Below are 18,125 nucleotides of genomic sequence, written 5' to 3'. Positions count from 1 at the left end.
AGAAAAAGAACAAAAATAAAACCCATTGTACATAAAAGAAAGATAAATGATATACATTTTAGTGAGTTCCAGAGAAGAGACAGAAGAAAGGCATAGAGATAATATTTCAGGAAATTATACGGGTAATTTATCAGAAATTATGAAAGATAAAAAAACTTAAGTGTTCTAATGAATCCAAAACATGTAGACAAGAAACAAAACCACATCATTCAGAAATTGTAGAAAAAAACTTCAAAGGAGCAACAATTAAACTGACAGCTACGGTCTCAGTGAGACCAGTAAAAGCCAAAGATAGTGGACTACAATCTTCTAAATGCTGAATTAAAAGAGGTGAAATACTACCAATCTGGAACTCTAAACCAAATGTAAGTATACCTAAAATGAAGGTATACCTTTTCATATATATGTACGCAATGTGAATAGGATGGGAAAAGGAAAAATACATTTTCAGATAAAAATTGATAAAAATCCACTACTAGTATACCCTCAATTAAAGTAGATGGTACCGTTTCTGGTAGGACAAAGATTGTTAAGGTGGGAAGTTATACATACAGGGAGCAATACAAATAGGAAGGAAAAATTCCTAATATATAGGTAAGGCTCACGAACATTGAATCTGCAAAATCATATAACAATAATGAGAGATTTCATTTGTATATAACTAAAAGTATTCCACAAAATAAACTTATACCATATATACTCATGTATAATTTTTAATGCCGTTTTTGTGGTAAAATTAGGTACCTAGGCTGATATTTGGGTCAGCGTATACTCGAAGTATATATGGTAAGTAAGTCATATAGAAGTTAAAAGGAGGTGAGTTCTAAGACCCTGGTATTATATGAAAGGGGATAGTACTAGACTTTGATTATTCAGTGTTTTCCATTTTTAGAATAACTATTAAAATACTCCTATAAAGCACCAATGAAACACGCCCGTTCCTGCAGTTCTTTAATGCTAACCTCCCCTCCTGCCCGCTCTCATGACCCCAGTTCTACCTTACAAATCTGGCTAGACCAGAGCATGTACACTGGTACAGATAAGAGCTCTCGACACACACAATCCAGAACAGATAAACCCTTCAGGACCAGTAATGAGAGTAGCAATACCATGAGGGTAGGGGAAACTGGGGGGAGAAAAGGGGAACCTAATGCAATGATCAACATATACCCTCCCACTCTGGGGGGACAAACAACAGAAAGATGGATGAAAGGAGACAGCAGATGGCATAAAATAAGAAAATAAAAATAATTTATAAATTTTCAAGGGCTCACAAGAGTGGGACAGAGTGGGAAGGAGGGAGGAGTTAGGAGGAGCTGATCCCAATGGCTCAAGTAGAAAGAAAATGTTTTAGAAATGATGATGGCAACATATGTACAAATAGCTTGATACAATTATGTGTGGATTGTTAGAAGAGTTGTAAGAGCCCCCAATAAAATGATTTACTAAAAAATAATAAAATATTCCTAAAAATAATGTGTAATAACTAATAGTAGAGTCAATTGAGACATTTTTTAATATTCCATCAATCCAAAAGAAGATAAGAGAGGAGAAGGAAAAAGGAACAAGAGACAAGTAGAACATCAAAAAGTAAAATTCAAGGTGTAGTATTTTATTAATTGCATTAATTATAAATGCTTTAGTTTAAAAAAATCATTTGTCACACTAAAATTTTTAGGAGCAACGGCTTTTTAAAAGAGACACTTCTTAAATACACTCACCAAATCCAAACCGAGTGCCATCCAGTCTATTCCAACTCACGATGACCCTGTGTAGGATTCCGGGCTGTAACTCTGCCACAGCAAAGTACTCCCATGGAGCACCTGGGGCGCTAGAATAGCAAACTTTGGAGTTATCAGCTAATAGATGAGAAATTATTATATTAAAACTTAAAGAAGTTTTTACTCTTTAATTGTAACTCTATGTTACAATTAGATAACAGAGTTTAAGATGAAAAATGCTGCTAGCAACAAAACTGAGTTTATGATGTAGAAACTTCAGTGCTATAATGTCAAATAGATTGTGGCTGAAAGTAGAGAATTCCAGCAAGAATTTTACTTGTGTTTCATTGACTGTGTTATTCAGCTGTGTGGATAGTAACAATCTGTGGTTAGTTCCAGAGCATTTCATTGGGCTCAGTGGATCCTCTATATGGATCAAGGAGTGTGCAAACCAAAAATGTGAATATTACGTGGTTTAAAAATCAAGAAAGTATGTGTCAGGGTTGTATCCATTCACCATAGTTATTCAATCTGTGTGCTGAGCAAATCATCACAGAAGCTGGACTAGATGAAACGAGTGCTGCATCAAGATTGGAGGAAGGCTTATTAACAACCTACAGTATGCAGATAACACTTCAAGGATTGTAGCTTTCAGTATGGCTTATGATTCTAGTCGTAAAGAAAGCCAAAATCCTCACAACTGGACCAATAGGTAACATCATGGTAAACAATCCTTGAAGTTGTCAAGGGTTTTGTCATTCGTGGGTCCATAATCAATACTCATTGAAACAGCAGTCGAGATCAAAGGGCATGTTATATTTGGTAAATCTGCTGCACAAACCTCTGTAAAGTATTGCAAAGCAAGGTTCTAATTTTGAGGCCTAAGCCTGACCCTGAAAATATTTATTTCCAATCACCTCATATGCATCATGTGTACATTGGACATTGAGTAAGGAAGCCTGGCGAAGAATCAGTGCATTTCAATTCTGGTGCTACATTGATTGCCAATGTTCTTGGATTGCCAAGACAGTCAGATCTGCCTTGGAAGAAATACAGCCAGAATGCACCCTAGAAGCAAATACTTTGGACATGTTATCAGGAGAGACCGTTCCTGGAGAAGGACATCATGCTTTGTAAAGTAGTGAGGCAACGAAAGAGAAGACCTTCGACAAGATGAATTGACACCATGGCTGCATCAATGGGCTCAGGCATAGGAACAGTTGTGAGGAAGGTGCAGGACTGGGCAGTGTTTTCTCTGTTGAACATATAGTTGCATTGTGTAGGAACCAATTGTGGTAGTTACATAATCTGTTGTCAATTTGAAAGAGATTTAAGAATGAAGGGGTGGAGTTTAGCCTGGCAATTGTGTCATAGTCAATAAGGCCTCTGTTGTGGGCATGGCCTTCTCCTGAGGATTCTGGGAACTCCTGTCTTCCTCCTTGGAGGCAGGAGACACTCTCTCTCAGCTCACTCCCTGTGAGACATTGCACCTGACAAGACACATGGAACTATGCGAGTGCCCTGAGCTGGAGGAACCATGTGTGGAGACCCCTGCCAGCACTGAGATTCCTCTACCGTCACTGGATCCACAAGACTTTCCACCCATCTGTAATCTTCCCAGCATCATTGCATGTGTTTCGTGAGCCTGAAGACTTTATACATTGGTATCGGACATATGGGCTAATATCAGACTTGATCTGGACTGGGCTGGGACATTTCCTCAATATTCAATTGCTCTTCTATATAAAGTGCTTTCTTAAACAAATATGAGTGTATGAATTTGTTTCTCTAGTCTACCAAGTCCAACACACCAACTCATCAGCACCTAATAACAGCAAAGTCCAATTTACGTTATCTTAAAGCATGAAGCAAAAATAATCAAAGTTATGAGGAGAAATGGACAAATCCACAAACATGATGTGGAATTTTAGTGTTCCACTTTCAGTAACTTACATACTAAACAGAAGGAAAAGCAAAAAGCTGGTATAAAATTTGAATAGCATGATTAGGAAAATTGATCTAACAGACATGTTTCAGAACATTGTCCCCAACTGTACATCCCCTTTCTTTTGAAGTACACGTAGAATATTTACAAACAGATCATTTGCTTGCCGTGAGTGCAATTTCAACAAATTTGAAAGAGTTTTCAATCATACAGAATGTTTTCTGAGATAAGTGAGTTATCTAATAAAAAACCTTAAAAACAACTCAAAAAAACCATACATATCTGGATGTTACATACACTTCCACAACTTCATAAATCAAATAAGAAATAAATGGAAATAAGAAAATTTGTAATGTATATCAACTCATGTATAAAAGCCATACTTATAGGAATTTTGTTCTGCTTTTTAAAATGTATATATTATCAAAGGAAAAAAACATTAAATCAGTAAACTGGGTTTTCATCCGTGTTAGGCTGGGTTGACTAGAGCAACAAATCCAGAGACACTCACATATGTATTAAGAGAGCTTTATATCAAGAAGCTTTATATATCAGGAAAGCATCCCAGCCCAGTCCAGCTGAAGTCCATAAGTCCAACACTAGTCCATAGCCCCTCTTCAGACTCACTTTGCCACATGCAGTGATCAGAATGCAGGAAGATCACAAGTCAGTGGCTGCAAAGTTGTGTGGTTCCATTGGCAGTAGCCGCATCACAGGGCTCATAGATCTCAGTGTGGCTTCTCACCAGGAAGGTGGAGGCAGAGAGAGGGGATGAGGTTCCCAGGACCCTCCTTATGAGAAGGCCGTACCCACATGGAGGCACCATCAGGCTGTAACCTGATTGATAGGCTAGACTCCACCCCTACCTTTTTATGTCTTTAATTTGACCCAAAATTATGTAACTACCACATCATCTCAGGAAGTTAAGAGGAAGATAACAAAAGATTTTAAAAAAACAAACAGTAAAAAACAAGAAATTAAAGGCTTGATATCAATAAAATAGAAAGCATACAATGCAAAAACATGATAGCCAAAATTGATTCTGGAAAAGTTAACCAACTTGGTAAACTCTTGAATTAGAAGAAAAAAGAAACAACATTGGATTATTTGAAGGTAAAGAGCGAGCAGCCTACTCTGAGAGTGGTGTGGTGGGCCACCTTCTTTGAGTGAGGCACTACTGCTGGTCTCTTCCCTAGGTCAGAATCCAACACACAGAGGCTTGGTTACTTAGCAACGAATGCACGATCCTTGTTCATGTTGTCTGTGGCTGAACCGTTTCAAATTGGTCGAAGCACTGGAAGAAATAAGAGACGTGGAATAATTTATTAAAGCCACTGTACTTAGCATTAAAGACCTCCCCACAGAGGACACTCCTGGCCCAGGTAGCTTCACCAGTCAGTTTCACTAATTCATAAAGGTGGAGTAATGCTAATCATAAATGCTTCCAGAAAATAGGGAAAGCAGATATAATTCTTAAGTTACTATCATGAGACTAATATAACTTTTATGCTAAATTCCAACACAAGCAGTTCAGGAAGGAAAATCAAAGGCCAGTTTCACCATGCACATTGTTCCAAAATGTTTTAGCAAACTAAATCCAACAATAATGTTTAAAGCTTAATTATCATAACCAAATTGGAATTACCTTGGAAATACAAAGTAGTTTGATGTTCAAATGCAATCAGTATAATTCACGACACTAAAAGACAAAAGGGGAAAATTTATATGATCATTTCAGATTCATAGAATTATTTCATAAGATTAAACACGCAGTCATGATTAAAAAAAACTCTTCGGACAAGCAGCCTAGCAGGGAATTTCTTTCATCTGAAAGTGTATCTAATAGAATTCTCAGAAAATATCTTACTCATAGTGAAGCAAAAGTATTCTCTTTAAAATTGGGAATAAGAGCATAAAAAATAAAAATTGAGAATGAAAGCAAGACCATCCCCGCCTCAATATTGTATTGTAGGAGCTAACAATATAGCAGAGAAAGGCGGTTGGGATAGGGGGACAGGAGACAGGAATAGCTGGCTTTTTAAATATTGAGGGTGGTCTTTTTTACTTACTATTTGTATTTTTATCTTTATATTATTATTTTATCCTTACCATTTTATTTCTAGCTTGTGTTTCATTGTTTCTATAGTCTCTCAGTGTGTGAAATACAGAAGGAATGCATGCATAGAGATAATAACTGATGCAAGGGTTTATAGGGGATGTAGGGGCGGGGGGGGGGAGATAGGGCAGGTGAGGGGATGTAGGGAGTAAACAATGAAGGCAGGAGTCGGGAGGAAGCACTAGAACTGATGGTGCTTGCACAACTCATTCTAAAGGTGATTTCACCATGCAGGGTATGGGGATGTTCTAAAATTGATAGTGGTGATGATTGCACAATTCTTGATATGATTGAACTACTGAATTACATGATATGTGGATTAAGTGCCAATAAAAATATTTTTAAAAAAGAAAGTACAAACTGGGAAAAAAAAGATACAGGAATGAAATGAAGCTTATGCATAGTCTATATTATTATATTTATTAGAATCCCAAGTTTTAGAATTAATCACCTTTTTTATTGTTAGCCTCAAGTCCCCCCAAATTATACTTTTAGATTTGCGCTCAAAACATTGCTAGAAAATCATTGTTTAGATATATATTGCTTAATATAGTATAAAAATCAAAAAAATTTAGAATAAAAAATAAACTAATAGATATATAAGATCTCTGTGCAGAAATCTATAGAACATCATTTTTTAAAAAGTTCCATCTACAAACAATGGAAAGCTATCTCTTTTCCATAGATTGTATAGCTCAGTGTTGTAATGACACTCTCTCCCCATGTGGATCTCTAGACTAAAGGTAATTCTAACCATAAGACCATGAATAGTCAAGATACTGTGGGAGAGAACAAGAAGACAGCTGGTTTCACAGGATAACAATGAGGAAACATATTTGTAATGAAAGTATAGTAATTAAAGTATGATATTAATACAAGTGTGAACAAGCTAGAACAGAATAGATAACTCAGAAGCAAATTAATTTATTTACTAATAGAGACTTAATGTTTTTAAGTTACTGCTAACTAATGGCAAAAAAATAATCTCAAAAAACTAATGTTGGGAATATAAAGAATTACAATTGGAAATACTCATGCTCCATGTCTTACTACATGTTAAAATTAATTTCAGATAGATTACTGAGCTAAATGTTAGGGTTAAAAAGCAGAAAGCCGACTTTAAAAAGATAAGCTTGGAGCATGTCTTCACTGCTTTGTCAGAATTTTTGTAGGTCAAGGGAAGCTGAAACTAGAAAAGACTGACAAATTCCATTACTTTAAAAGTAAAAGCATCTGTTCTCTAAAAGATATGCCCTCAACAGCGAGAAGTAAGCCAGCGGGTGAGAGATGATATTGATAACATGTATAAGCGACAGAGGGCTCATGTGCAAAAGATTAGATATATAAAACTGTAGTACATGTATAGTATAGTACAGTACATATATCCCAGTGAGAAATGTACTATACTATACATGTAAAGATTTGAACACACACTTCATAACAAATAAAATGCAAATGGAAAATGAAAATAGGATTAATCTCGCCAGGAATTGCAAGATAGCAAACCAAGTAAACTGCCTTTATACCCCTGCTAGTCTGAGAGGGATGGAGTTGGGAAGCTGTGGCAGCACCCTTTAGCGCCTGTTAAACCCTGAACCCACACCCTGCCCAGGGTTTCCAAGGCCGTACATCTTCACTGGAACGCATTGTTTCATCTTCCTCCCTCGGAGTGGCTGGTGGATTTGAACTGCTGACCTGTGGTTAGTAGTTCAATGTTTATCTGACAGCGCCATATCTGCTGGGAAGAGTGTAAATTGATACAATTTTCTTTCTGTGGGAGGTGGTTCATAGTTTTAGTGGCATAATGTACCTGCCAAACAATTAAGTGGTTTGAATCTATTTCAAGAATTATGCAGTGATCACCAGATCAATATTAGAACATTTTCTTCATTTTTGTACTTATTAGTAGCTCCTCATTTCACCCCTACCTTCCCTGCCATAATACTTTGACTCTATTAATCTAATTGGTGTCTATATATATGACCTATCCAGGATTTCATATAAAGAAAATCATACAAAAATCCTCCAATAGCAATAACAATAAAACACAGAATGACCTCTATCCAAAAGAAAGCAGAAATAATAAAAACTAGAAGAAATTAATAATGAGTCAAAAGGAAAAATGTTAAATCTTAATCTAACTATATTTGCATTAATTCACTTTCCTGTGTACTCTGTCTGAGGGCAAGGTTATTCATGTCCCTGCTCAATGGTCACAGGTGATTCGATTATAAACTTTCACTGTCGTCCAAAGTCTTTTGCACACTAAATGCTCAGATTTTTTTAAATTATTTCATTGGGGACTTTTACAACTCTTACCATAATCCATATGTACATCCATTGTATCAAGCACATTTGTGCATTTGTTGCCATCATCATTCTCAAAACATTTGCTTTCTACTTGTATCAGCTCCTCATTTTTCCCCTCCCTCCCTGTCCCCACTCCCTCACGAACCCTTGATAATTTATAAATTATTATTTTGTCATGTCTTACACTGTCCTGCGTTTTCCCTTCACCCACTTTTCTGTTGTCCATCCTGCAGAGAGGAAGTTATATGTAGATCCTTGTGGTCAGTTTCCCCTTTCTACCCCACTTTCCCTCCACCCCCCAAGTATCACCACTCTCACCACTGGTCCTGAGGGGCTCATCTGTCCCTGACTATCCCTGTGTTTCCAGCTCTTATCTGTAGCAGTGGACATGCTCTGGTCTGAAATGCTCAGAATTTAAGCTCTAATATTTTTCCTCCAGTCTTGGATTTTAATATTTACAATCCTTGGATCGCACAGGCTGGTGTGCTTTTTTCAGGTTGACATAACTGAAGTCTTACATTCGATATAATTTGACACACAACTATAATCCATTAATCACAGTCCTAGCACTACCAAGAAAATGTGTGCATGTATACCACAAGCCACTACATAAATGTTCATATCAGTGTTATTTATAATAACCCCAAAATGGAAATACCCAGATCCCAAAACAGCAGAATATATGGAATACAGTAAATTGGCTCAGTTCATATAATGGAAAATATACATCTGTGAAAAGAAACAAAGCCATAATGTGGATGAATCTTTAAACCAAATATTCAAAGGAAAAAACTTACACTGAATATTATACATTGTATTACTCCACTTACATAATGTTCAAAAAACCAGGTAAAATGGATCTATAGGTTTTAGGAATGAATATTTGGCCAAATAATAAAGAAAAGTAAGGAAACAATTACCTAGCATTCAGGGCAGTTATTTGGGAGGGAAGACGGGAGTTTAAAATGGGAAAAGTGAATGCACAGGAGGTTGTCCTAGGCTGTTGGCAATGAATCTCTTGATCTGTGTGGTGGTTGTTCTATAGTGATTGACTAAGCGTAATGTGTATGTTTTATGTACTTTTATGCATTTGTGTGGTTTTTCAACCACTATATATACATGTTTATATATATATACACACCATCACATAGGCAAACAGTAGTGATTGAGGTAGATCTTTGTGGGTACAATGATTTTTGGTAATTGTGCCCTGGTCTGTCTGCTCTGGCAGAATGCCTTGCTTTTCCTACTAATTATGTCATTTTCATCATCCCACGCATCTATGTAATTACAGTCAAACTGTGATAAAAGAGATCTGAAAACTTTGATCTTGATATATTTTAAATTATATAAATACTTGAGTTCTCATATATTAGGGAGAATTTTTGTTTGGGTCTTATTTGATGGTTTGACCTTCAGTCATTTATTTAGTTTTCTCCAGAAAATTACCTGTAACCTTTCTTGCATGTTTCAAAATAACAAATTTAATTTGTTTTTCTTTCTGGTTGTTTCTCTATCACCTTAACCTTTATCTTTCTGATAATTGTGCAGGGACTGAGTGATGTGTTTAAAAATTTGCTTCTGGGTGAACCTTAATTTTTCACCTTGGTTTTCATGATCTGCTAAGGAAAGTGGTTCTAGCATTTTAAGTTGGGACTTCTGTAGTTCCAGACTGAGTATTTTTGTAAGGATTTTACATCATGGTTTTCAATACTAGTTACCACACATTTCTATCCCTAGCATTCAGTAACCAAGGAAACGCCCTACTTTCAGCACAGCATAGTGTAAATGTACCTTTTAAAAAATATTCCAGGTTAAATATTTTGTGTACCCTAAATACTATTCAAAAGATCAGTGGTTTAGTGGTAGAGAGGGGGGGGAAAGCCAAGTTTTTATACATCAAAATTGCCTTAAACTGTCTAAAAAATGTTAATGTATTTGTTTATTCCAAATGGCAAGCTGAAACTGCCATTGCTATATGGTGTTTGCATATGCAGCTTAGACTAAAATAAAATCCAAGCAAAAAATTAAAATTTACTTAAAAAAATTCCTGTGTAGTATATGTATTTCTAAGCACAGTTTGCTATCAGCCTTCATATTAAGCAGTAGGCACCAAGCATTTATGTAGGCCAGTGTAACTTAAAATCCAAAGTTAAGTTGGATGTAATAGCTGCACTAATGAGGGAGACACATGTGGATGTGAATATGGAAACTCCATCAAAGGAAGATGGTGATCTCAGCAAATCCAATTTCCCAACCATTTTCATAGGCACACCATAGAGGTGACCAGCACCTTATGTTCAGCCCTGTCAGAAATCTGAATGGTTGACAAAGAACAGCAACAAGGAGTTTCAAGTTGAAAAAGACAAAGTACAAACCATAGTGGAGGTGCTGTTTCTGTCACCTTCCCCACAGCCCCCTTCCAGAGTGACAAAAGTGGGAGTCGGACTCCATTGCCCTGCAGCCAGTCTGCACCACCAGCTAACGGTTTTCCTGTGCAATGGGGAGGTCTCCTTATCTGAAACCAATAGCAAAGAGCCTTCAAAATGTCAACCCCTCCTACTCCCAAGCAGCTGATACACCCCATTGTTACGGCCATGCCACCAGCCAACACAGTGTTCTCCTGAGACGGGCTCTAACCTTTGCTTCTAAAACTGCCAGCGTAGATCAGGGCCCACTGTTCCTGGTGACTCCACCCCTCCCACCCCACTCATGGTAGGCAGGCAGCAGCTCCTTTCCAATATTCAGTCCCTCATTTCCTCTTTCTCAAATTAACTACTCTGGTCTTTATGATTATTTTCCCTTTATTTTTTTGCCAAATAAATAATTCATTTCCAAAAATAAATATTAAATTTTACCTTTTGTGGAATATTAGTGAGCCAACAGTTTTTTCTGTGCATGAGGAAGTGTCCTGACCTCTGGCTCTGAATTAAATAGATGTTCCTAGCTTACTGTTCTGAAAGTATATCTTGACATGTCTGGAGGGGACCTGCAACATTGAAACTGGTCTGGCCAGCCTTTCTACCCTTTCATTGTCAGGGAGGAGCCATGATAAAGGACTAAGGGCTACACTCATCTCAGGGTGCTCTATCAGGGTATGCTTTCTAGTCTTTGGAAACTGCTAAAGCCTGTTTCCCAAAGTGGATAGTGAAACGATGCAGGAGGCTACAAAAGCAGAGAGCCACAGTTTATCCTGGATTCTGAGCCAGAGCGCAAATGTTTTTAATTGCCGGCGGGGGGCACTGAGTAATATATATAGTAATATATAATACATTTTTTCTTATAAAAGAGGTAGAATGTCAAATGAATTTGGGAACCTGTATACTAAAGGAACCCACCCAGAGCAGATGAGAAATCAGTGAAGACTATATGGTACCGGACTTCCTCCGGCCCCAGCGGGGGGGGGAGGGGGGTGAATTAGTATATTTTCACTCTCTCTAGCTAGGCACCCATAGGAAGGGAAAGAGAGCAGTCAGCACAACCTGAAGAGGGTGCCCTCCTAAAGGTGTCCTGCAGCAGTCCCTGCTATTGAAAGCGTACACTTGGAGAACGGAGGAAGATAACCCCTGGTAAATTTTGAGTGTCACAAGGCACAAAAAAGAAAAGGAATCAGGGCCCATTCAAATGAATGAGACAAAGTGAGAGAGATCATATATCTGGGGAAACCAATTAATAAATAGATTGTAGATAATAATGTAATATTAAACAAGATTAATGTTCTAGAGGAAAGCAAACAAGGAAATCAGGAAAGCAATACATGAGAAAAATGAGGATATAAAAATAGACATAAATATTGATATAACAACTGAAATTTTAAAACCAGCAACAACAAAAAAAAACCTCATTGAAAGGACTTGACAGTGGACTTGAGCTGGCAAAAGAAAACTTGTTGGTCTAGAGGACAAGTCATTGAAATATGGAGGCTCAGAGCAACAAGAGAGAAGGCTCAAGACTTCTTATGCTAATGGAAATGTGGTGTGTCAACAAGAAGACAAACGCACTTATTCTGAGAAACCCAGAAGGAGACAGTACACGAGGAGGAACAGAAAGAACATTTGAAGAAATAATAACACCATTTCCCAAGTCTGACAAATGGCATGTGTTCACAAACCCAAATACCTCCACAAACTACAAGAATAAAACCAAAGAGATCCATGGTTAGATGCATTTTAATGAGACCCTCATAACTAACAATAAAGAGAGAAACCTAAAGGCAGCAAAAGAGAATACTCACAAAGGACCCCAATAAGATGGTGATAATTTTTCGTAAGCAACCTTGGAGGCCAGAGACATTGGAATGACAAAGTTAGCATACCTAAAGGAAAGGGGGGTGGGGCACAAAACCCTATCAACAAAGAATACTAAATCTGGGCAAACTGTCCTTCAAAAATTGGGGTAAAATTAAGATGTGCCAGATTTTAAAAAAAGAGTTTTATACTCTAAAAGCAGTCTTCAGATAGGAAAGACAGGCCATGAGAAACTATATTTAAAACTCTACAGAGAATTATCTCCATTAATGTAAAATGAATGAAAATTCAAGGTCAAGTTTTAAAATACTTCTGTTATTTTTAATTACTGTAGCTTTCATGCATTATAATGACAAGTGCTTAAAATAAGTATAAATGTGTAGGGCACATGATGTATAAAGATGAAATCAGTAATAGAAGCAGCATAAATGGGAAAGCGGTGGGGTAGTATAGAGAGGTTTTATATATTACAGAAGGGAATTTTGTTAACTATATAAAGCAGACAGTTGTAAATAAAAGATGTTAAATGTAACGATCAGTGCACCCAAAGGAGGAAAATGTTTAATACACACAAAAGGAAAGTAAAATAAATTTAATAAGAGTTGGAAGTATTTTAGAATTGAGTGACAGTTATGATAAACACAAGTAAAATGGCAAAATTAAGTTTTTTATCAGAATTTACTGTGAATAAATGTTCTAATAGAAAATCAGAGTGGCATAATGAATAAATGAAAACAAGTACAAAGGGTCTTCAAATAATGGAGGGAAATCTGTTATCTTTTAGCTCCATTTTCCTCAAATTCTTGAAGTTCTTTCATATAGTATCTCTATAAAAGGCACGTCACAGACACTCGGACTTGAATAAACTGAAAATGAAAGGGTTGAAAGTTTTCCATGGCTACTTTAATGTCTGACACAGTAACTATTAGAAGTCTCAAAAAAGAACATAATAAAATAAAGTGATCAAATCATCAATAGAGTATAACAATTGTAAATATAAAGGCACCCAGCATTAGATGCCCAAGATTTATAAAGCAAACACTGGTAAACTGGGATAGAGAATTGAATTGAAATTAAATAGAACTCTAAAAGTTGAGCCATCATTATACCACTTTCAGTAACGGATATAACATCCCCAAAGAAAATGAGAGAATAGGAGAATTTAATGACACTATAAACCAACTGTAGTAATAATTTTCTTTTTGCAAGAATTGTCACAAAAATCCAGCTCCATTTCCCATCACTCTGACCTTGAATATGTTTTCTCACGTCCCTGAGTTCTGCAGTTCACTACAACATCCCATAGAAACTCATGAAACTTTGATGAAATGTCTCAGGTGGTGCTAGGTGCTCTTTAGTCCAGAAACCGAGGGATAGGCAGAGGAGTCTGTAAACACCGGGTCCCGAGCCAGGAGCCAAAAATAACCAAAAGCCACAGCAAAACTCAGTCAGGAAATAGAGATCTGGCTTTCCTGGTGAGATGATGTGTGCCAGAACCAGTATTTAAACCCCACAAAAAATGGTGTCCTAAGTCACCCCCGATAACAGTGTAAAGTCAAAGATGTCCCTAAGGAAACAAAAGGTATGGCCTAGTGCATGCCCTTCAACAAGGTCAGGTCTCTCAGTCCTACCACATTCCTATCCATCAGCATAGTAGAAAACTCCTCCAAAGTGAAACTGTAACCACAGGCATATGAACTCTAAAATCTCAGTAAATAAGGAACCATGGCTCCAGGGATTCAAAAGTTCTTCTATTAATATAGAAATGGCTACTAATTGACCACAATTCACCAACTAGTCGTCAGTGATAAACAGAACACTCCTAACAGTAGCTCAGTGTGCACTGTTTCCCAGTGCACGTGGATCATTCTTTAGGGTGTTATGTGTTACATCACAAGCACATCTCAATAAATATAAAAGATTGGAATTATACCAAATATGTTCCCTTAACCACACTGGCTTGAAATTAAAAATTAATGATGGAAGGAAGGCTGGAGAAGATATAAATAGGGAAAAAATAAACAACATACTATTAAACAACCAGCTCATCAAGAAAGAAATGAAGTAGAAAACTGCAAATTATGTAGAAACAAAAATGAAAGCACCGTATGCCAAAATATATGAAATACAGTGAAAGCAGTGCTCAGAGAGAGACTCTTACACTTAGCTAGGTTGACAAGGAAAAGGCTAAGATCAGAATTAGAATACAACTGACCCTACAGAAATTAACATAATCATAAGAAGCACTATGAATGATTGATTACATATTCACAAATTAGATACACCAGATGAAATGGAAGAATTCTTAGAAACACATAAACTGTGTACACTGACTCAGCTGAAGAGGGAGTAGCAGATCTTAACAAACCTATAAGAAGTGAAATAGTGAATCATTAATCAGATCTCCCATTTAAAAGGAAAAAAAACTTGACCAGATGATCTGACAGGGGAATTCTACCAAACTTTTATAGAAATGAACCCACTTATTAATCTACTTTTCCTAAAAAGTAGGACCAGAGGAACACTTCCTAACTCTTTCTATGAGGTTAGCATTATTATAAGGAGGCCTGATGATGCAAGGGTAAAGTGCTTAGCTGCTGACCAAAGGGTTCATCGTTCAGACCCATTCATCTGCTCTCCAAAGAAAGACTCCTTGATCTACGGGCATAAAGCTTTTAGGCTATTAAATCATCAGGCAATTCTACTAGGTCACATGGCATCACTATGAATCAAAAACTGATTCTGCAGCACCGAACAGCAGCAGCCAGGCAAGAGTACCAAAGCCAAACTCACTGCCATAGAGTTCATTATGTTGCATGGCCACCTTGTAGGGAGGGTAGATCTCCCCATGTGGATTTCTGAGACTAACTCTTTCGGGGAATAGAAAGCCATCTTTCTCCCAGTAGTGCTGGTGATTTCGAACCACTGTCCTGGCAGTTTGCAGTCCAACCACTACACCACTAGGGCTCCTTTCTAGAATTACAGGTTATAAAATTGTGTCGATGCAAATGCTGAAGAAGAGCTGCCTTCTCAAAATAGTCAACTATAATGCTGTTGATGAAATAAAGCTTTCAGGATCTTCATTTGCTGATGGGGCATGACTTTTTAATAATTAAATATGACACATGAAGTATGAATCTAGGAAAATTAGGAATCATAAAAAATGAAATGGAATACTTAATTATTCATATCCTAGCTCTTAGTGAAGGAGCCCCGATGGAGGTGTGGTTATGTGTCGGGCTGCTAACCAACCTTACAAGGTCAGCAGTTCACCAGCTGCCCCGTGGGAAGGAGATGAGACTTCCTACAGTCTCTGAGGCAGTTCTGTAGAGTTGCTATGAGTCAACTTGACGGCAGTGAGTTTGGAGTTTGGGGTTTTCAGTCAGCTGAAATCGGCTGTATTGGCCATTTGGAATCAGACAGTTGTATGGTTAGCCGTGCCAGAATCACAAATTAAATGGCATTTCATTCATCCTCAAAAAAAATGTTTATACAACTATATTCAGATGTACTCAGTACTAAAGCAAGTGATGAAGAAATTGAAGAATTCTACTAGAGTCTAAAATTCATCAAACATGCAATTAAGACACATTGGCAATTATTGGCAACTGGGTTACAAAAGGAAGGAACAGTCATTGGAAAATAGGTCCTGGCCATAGAAACTAAGCTAGGGATTACATAATAGAATTTTGCAAGACCAATGACTTTTCATTGCAAATACCTTTTTCAACAACATAAACAGCAGCTTTCTACCTGGGCCTTGCCAGATGGAATTTACACCTAAATCAAATTGAGTACATCTGTGAGAAGAGACAAGGCCAGGGCTGACTGTGAGACCAACCATCAATTGCTCATATGTAAATTCAGGTTAAAGTGGAAAATTTTTTAAAACAAGTCCACAGGAGTCAAAATATAATGTTGAGTATATCTGACTAAATTTTTGAGACTATCTCAAGACATTGGATTTAACACTAATGACAGAAGAACAGAGAAGCTTGTGGAATAACATTGACTATCACACATGAAAAAATGGTCATTAAAAAGAGAAAGAAGGAAAGCATCAAAGTGGATGATAAGAGACTGAGAAACGTTCATGCTCTTGAACACAAGAGTAGCTAAAGTAAATGGAAGAAATTATGAAGTCAAAGAGCTGATCAGAAAATTTCAGAGCACAGTTCAAGGAGACAGATATTCAAGGCCACAAATATTATAATGAACGATGCAAAGACCTCGAGTTAGAAAGCCAAAAAAGAAGATGCTCAGCAAATATCAAGCTGAAAGAACTGAAGAAAAAATGAAAGCCTCGACTTGCAGTATTGAAGGATTCTGTGGTCAGGACATTGAGCAATGCTTGTGGAAGTAGTAGTCAGGAAATCACAAAACGTATCGGGCAGTGGTGCTGCTCACGACCGCTAAGTGTTGAAGACAGAGGTGTCACTTTGAGAGAGAAGGTGCACCGAACCCAAGCTTTGATCTGTTAAATTGCTTCATACGCATAGGAAAGTTGGACAATAAATAGGACTGCAGAATAATCTATGTATTTGAATTATGTTGTTGATGACAAATATTGAAACTGCTTGGGACTGTGATGGGAAAATTCCAGCCAGGATTCCAGAAAATTCCAGCTCCTTGAACCTGAGGATGGTGAGAATAATCTCACATACTTTGGACATAGGATCAGGAAAGACTACTCCCTAAAAAATGACATCATTTTTTGTAAAAGGGGAAGAAGACCCTCAACACGCTGGATTGACAGTGGCCGCCACAGTGGCTTAGGAATAGCAGTTGTGAGGATATGCAGACAGGCAGTGTTTCATTCTGTTGCACATAAGGTCTCTGGGAGTCAGAACCAACTGGACAGCACCTAGGATCATCAAACATAATGGGAAAGGCTGAAAGCTTCCCCCTGAGTTTAAGAGCGAAACAACAATGCCTACTGACACCTGTGCTATTCACTTCTATACTGGAAACCCTAACAGAGCAATTAGGCAAGAAAATTAAATTAAAAGGTTTCCAAATCGGGAGAAAATAAACATCAGTATGTCTGATTCTATGGATTGAAAACTCCAAAGAACCCATGGAAAGCTACTAGAGATAATAAATGCATTTAGCAAAATGGAAGGATACAAAGTTAACATACGAAAGTTGGTTTTCTTTTCATCAGTAAAGAACTTTCTGAATAGGAAATGAAGGAAGCAATCCCATATTCACCAGGATCTAAAAGGAATATGTTTTACCAAAGAAGTGAAAGACTGGTACACCGAAAACTTTCTATCATTTCTGAATAGAGTTCATGGATTAGAAAGTCTATTGTTAAGGAGTCAGTGTTGGTACAGATAAGAACTGGAGAAACAGAGAATCCAGGACACAGAAACCCCTCAGGACCAATAATGAGAGTAGTGATTCCGGGAGGGGAATGGGAAGGTGGGGTAGAAAGGGGCAACTGATCACAAGGATCTCCATATAACCTTCTCCCTGGGGGACAGACGACAGAGAAGTTGGTGAAGGGAGTTGTCAAGTGTAGTAAGACATGACAAAATAACAATTTATAAATTATCAAGGCTTCATGAGGGAGGCGGGGAAAGAGGGGGGAAAAAAACGAGGAGCTGATATTAAGGGCTCAAGTAGAAAGAAATGTTTTGAAAATAATGATGGCAACAAATGTACAAATGTGCTTGGCACGATGGGTGTATGGTTGTTTTAAGAGTTGTACGATCCCCAATAGAATGATTTTAAAAAGAGGTCAGTGTTACCTAGTGCACCCTATAGCTTCAACACAATTCCAT

General features: G+C 37.4%; 1 protein-coding gene across 3 annotated transcripts in view; it reads left to right on the top strand.

The window, feature by feature from the left end:
• Positions 1-18,125, top strand: part of RAP1GDS1 (Rap1 GTPase-GDP dissociation stimulator 1) — a 159,470-nt gene that overhangs the window by 115,516 nt on the left and 25,829 nt on the right. The window lies entirely within an intron of this gene.

This window comes from Tenrec ecaudatus, chromosome 3 (genome assembly GCF_050624435.1).
Source record: "Tenrec ecaudatus isolate mTenEca1 chromosome 3, mTenEca1.hap1, whole genome shotgun sequence".
Lineage (NCBI taxonomy): Eukaryota > Metazoa > Chordata > Mammalia > Afrosoricida > Tenrecidae > Tenrec > Tenrec ecaudatus.
The sequence above is the reverse complement of the archived record's forward strand: the minus strand, read 5'-3'. Positions and strand labels throughout refer to the sequence as shown.